This window comes from Schistocerca cancellata, chromosome 2, assembly GCF_023864275.1.
Source record: "Schistocerca cancellata isolate TAMUIC-IGC-003103 chromosome 2, iqSchCanc2.1, whole genome shotgun sequence".
Taxonomy (NCBI): domain Eukaryota; kingdom Metazoa; phylum Arthropoda; class Insecta; order Orthoptera; family Acrididae; genus Schistocerca; species Schistocerca cancellata.
Window position 1 is genome coordinate 1,063,285,414 of NC_064627.1, and position 5,127 is coordinate 1,063,290,540.

Sequence of the window (5,127 nt, forward strand, 5' to 3'; positions counted from 1 at the left end):
TTCTCATTAATTAGGAGCTTTCAGTCATTTAATACAACGAAGAAATTCAATCTGCATCTGGATCGCACCTCCTTGCCTGTTGTTCAGAAAGCTGGGTAGTATTGCGTTGCATTCATTTTCAGCAGTCTACCAAAGGAATCAAAATCAAACTTTGCAGAAATCCTCGTTCATTCAAGTCCAAACTGAAGAATTTGCTCATAGCTCACTCTGTGGTGTCACCGCCAGACACCACACTTGCTAGGTGGTAGCCTTTAAATCGGCCGCGGTCCGTTAGTATACGTCGGACCCGCGTGTCGCCACTATCAGTGATTGCAGACCGAGCGCCGCCACACGGCAGGTCTAGTCTAGACTCCCTAGCACTCACCCCAGTTGTACAGCCGACTTTGCTAGCGATGGTTCACTGTCTACATACGCTCTCAATTGCAGAGACGACAGTTTAGCATAGACTTCAGCTACGCCATTTGCTACGACCTAGTACGGCGCCATATTCAGTTACTATTGAGATTGATATTGTGAATCATGTACCTTCAAGAGCGACGTTCATCATTAATGGATTAAAGTTAAGTATCAACTAGCTACGTCCGCTTTCTGAATTCTAATTCCTTGTCATGTTCCAGACCTCACGTCAGTATAGTCCTTCCCTCCTCACGCCATCCTGCGTGAGCTAAAACGCGTGCATTTCGGCCTCCTCTAGTAGCACGGTGTTGGCTCTCCTGCCAACTACTACACACTCTTTCTATTCTGTCGTGGAGTTAAAAAAATTGAGCTAATTCCTGTGTTACATTGTTGGTCATGGTAATATATACTCATAGTTTGTTACCCGTATACTATTCGTCAATATTTTATTTTATCTATGTTTATTTGGCAACAGCCTTGCCGCAGCGGATACACCGGTTCCCGTCAGATCACCGAAGTTAAGCGCTGTCGGGCGTGGCCGGCACTTGGATGGGTGACCATTCGGGTCGCCATGCGATGTTGCCGTTTTTCGGGGTGTACTCAGCCTCGTGATGGAAACTGAGGAGCTACTCGACCGAATAGTAGCGGCTCCGGTCCAAGAAAACCACCGTAACGACGGGGAGCGCGGTGTGCTGACCACGCGCCCCTCCTATCCCGATGGGCCACTTGTGGCCTGAAGACGGAGTGCTTTATGTTAATTTGGTGTAGTAATTCTTTCCATGACCATGGAATTGTTGCTCTTCAGTTTGGTGCTACGGAACTAGATGTGTAAAATAAAATAAAAAAGTAAGAACAGACCTCATGTACTGACGGACAGGGATTGTCGAACATTGCAGAGGGTGGTTGTAAAAAATCAGATGAAATCAGCGGAAGGAATCAGTCGTGAGTTACAAAGTGTTACCAGCAGTCCATCTAGCATGTTTTGTTGTTGTTGTGGTCTTCAGTCCTGAGACTGGTTTGATGCAGCTCTCCATGCTACTCTGTCCTGTGCAAGCTTCTTCATATCCCAGTACCTACTGCAACCTACATCCTTCTGAATCTGCTTAGTGTATTCATCTCTTGGTCTCCCCCTACGATTTTTACCCTCCGCGCTGCGCTCCAATACTAAATTGGTGATCCCTTGATGCCTCAGAACATGTCCCACCAACCGATCCCTTCTTCTGGTCAAGTTGTGCCACAAACTTCTCTTCTCCCCAATACTATTCAATACTTCCTCATTAGTTATGTGATCTACCCATCTAATCTTCAGCATTCTTCTGTAGCACCACATTTCGAAAGCTTCTATTCTCTTCTTGTCCAAACTATTTACCGTCCATGTTTCACTTCCATACATGGCTACACTCCATACAAATACTTTCAGAAATGACTTCCTGACACTTAAATCTATACTCGACGTTAACAAATTCCTCTTCTTCAGAAACGCTTTCCTTGCCATTGCCAGTCTACATTTTATATCCTCTCTACTTCGACCATCATCAGTTATTTTGCTCCCCAAGTAGCAAAACTCCTTTACTACTTTAAGTGTCTCATTTCCTAATCTAATACCCTCAACATCACCCGACTTAATTCGACTACATTCCATTATCCTCATTTTGCTTTTGTTGATGTTCATCTTATATCCTCCCTTCAAGACACCATCCATTCCATTCAACTGCTCTTCCAAGTCCTTTGCTGTCTCTGACAGAATTACAATGTCATCGGCGAACCTCAAAGTTTTTATTTCTTCTCCATGGATTTTAATACCTACTCCGAATTTTTCTTTTGTTTCCTTTACTGCTTGTTCAATATACAGATTCAATAACATCGGGGATAGGCTACAACCCTGTCTTACTCCCTTACCAACCACTGCTTCCCTTTCATGTCCCTCGACTCTTATAACTGCCACCTGATGTCTGTACAAATTGTAAACAGCCTTTCGCCATCTAGCCATCTAGCATAGGGAGTTAAAACAATGGGGTACAAAGGTCGAGCAGTTCCTCATAATCCACACATTTCTCTGGTCAGTTCTAAGTGACGCTTTAGGGGTGTGAAGAGCAGCGCCAGTGGACAGTGGATGGCTGGAAACGAGCGGGAACAGAACAAAAACCAGCGGACGCTAGACAAAAGAATTAGACATAAAAATGACTAACGAAATTCAACAGAGGTTGTATGTCAGCAGATACATCGATAAGTACACACAGATGAAACTATAAGACAGGATGTAATATGGAATCTCTGACTCTGTAAATGTCGGAAATAATTTTAAAAGCCGGCCGGAGTGGCCGTGCGGTTCTAGGCGCTACAGTCTGGAGCCGAGCGACCGCTACGGTCGCAGGTTCGAATCCTGCCTCGGGCATGGATGTGTGTGATGTCCTTAGGTTAGTTAGGTTTAATTAGTTCTAAGTTCTAGGCGGCTGATGACCTCAGAAGTTAAGTCGCATAGTGCTCAGAGCCATTTGAACCATTTAATTTTAAAAGCAAAATAAATACTACTAATTGAAAAGTAAAACTACATACCCTGTGGCAACGATGGAAGAGTTTGAGTTTGGTGAATGTCTGGAAACCTTCGATCACCTGCAGTGCCAAAAGTGGTGTTACAGTATAAGGCTGTTTCTCGTGATTGGGGTGTGATCGCCTTATTGCGTTTAAGTAAACGCTACATGTTGAAACACCCCCTTTTTGGTCCCTTATTAGGTTTTGTGTGATTACCGAAGCCGCCAAACAGTTAATTATATGACCGTATGCTTAATGGATGAAAGGCTATCGGTTTTCTTTCTGCTGTGGTTTCGCGGGTATTTCAATCGAGTGCGGCTGTTCTGAGACGGGATAGTTAATGATTAAAAGTTTGTCTATTATTAAAGACCATAAAGGTTGCGATGTACAAACTGATATATGTTTTCTACTAACACACAGATTCTGAGGCAGTTGCTACCTTCGCCTTTCACGTCTAATTACGTTTATATCTTTTAGTGGTTGCTTATTTTAAGTAATTCGTCACATGCAGTAACATTCACAACAACCCTCACTGCAATCCATGGTTGTTGCCGGCCGACGCGGTTGACGCGAAACACGTAATTCGGCACTTGCCACTTTCTGTTTCATATCACTCGCGAATCGATATCTATGAGGGTCGACCCCACGACGATCAGGGGGACGCGCTCATTTGTCATACTCCGGTGAATATGCCCTTTACTACTCCCTCGACCACCATTCTTGCCCGTCTCTCCAGTACTACACTCACTCGACACTAGTCTCACTGCCTCCTGCAGCGCTCGACAATCGACTCCTGTCTGCTATCGACCTGGGTGTCGGATACTAGCATCAATGTTCGGTGGATCACGGATCCCGTACAATGTGGAAGGAGTGGAACACATTTTACAACACTATGATCTGTTTGCAGTGTAGGAACAGTTCGAAGACAGTGATTGTTTTTATCAATATGACAATGCTCTCTGTCATATAGCAGCATGTGTGAGGCAATGGTTTGTTAACAGTAACAGTCCTGAAATGGACCGGCCTGCCTACAGTCCCGACCTGAAATCAATGGAACACTTTCGGGATGAGTTAGAACGTCTACTTCGCTCCAGACCCTGAGCCCAACACCACTCTTCCTTCCCTTCCTTCGGCTCTTGAAGGCAATAATGGCCTGTCATTCCTCTACAGACATTCAGGCACCTCGTTGGAAGTGTCCCAAGCGGAGATCGTCATAAAAGCGAAGGTTGGACTCATCCGTATTGATGTTCTCCAATAATTGTACGGGTTCTCGTGATCAGGAAATGTGAATTGTGGAATAAGAGAAAAGTTTTCGTTTCTTAATTTATTACATTAAATATTTTGTTGCCAATCCCCTACTTTGCATTATTTAATTTGTTATTTTATGATACTTCGGATGCTCGGCTCGACTGTAGAGGCATAAGAGGTAGAACATTCCATAAATGTTACAAAGAATACACTGATGCTTCCAGACTCAGCCACTTCGACAAAGCCTTAATAGCTAAACATATACACAGTAATAGAAGCAGACTAAGTGCCAGACACAAGAGCCTTACTGTACTCCACACATAAAATAATGGTAGAAAACTCGATCCGCTAGAACAATTAGACATAATGTTACACGAAGAAAAATTACCCGAAAACGTGTTAAGGGAGCAAACAGAGTTTAACAGCCACAGTTTTTTCAGCAATTTTAAAAGTATGTTCTTTGCAAAAGAAACAAATATTCAACAGAGCAACGACTTCGTAAGATAAGGCCACTTCTGATATCGAAACAAATGATTGTTTGAGAAACTTCATCTGCATGTAATTAATAATGTAATATTTTTGCATCACATTAGAAATAACACCTGTGTGTATGGAGAATGTAGCATCTTTGCGTTTGAATATTCTTTGACTTGTTTAAATTGGTCTTACAAATGCGCTGTAGAACGAGAAGTGTGTATAAGTATATAAATGTGTCTACTCATATTGTTAGCAAAAATAATGTAACCACTATTGGAAACAGCAAGTAATGCGTTGTAAAAATTGTAGTCGCAATGAGCCACTTTGTAATAGACCAATGTACTCTTGATAGGCCCAATAATAAAATAAATTGGAAAAATGGTGTAGACTGTCATAGCATCTGAAGATAAGCCCCTAGGATTCGAAATACATCACGCATTGAAAAAAAAAAAATCGCGGTTTATAACTGAAGGT

The 5,127-nt window shown here is 42.8% G+C and overlaps 1 pseudogene; it reads left to right on the forward strand.

The window, feature by feature from the left end:
- The first annotated feature begins 863 nt into the window (after positions 1–863).
- Positions 864–981, forward strand: LOC126164244 (5S ribosomal RNA; annotated as a pseudogene).
- The last annotated feature ends 4,146 nt before the right edge of the window (positions 982–5,127 follow it).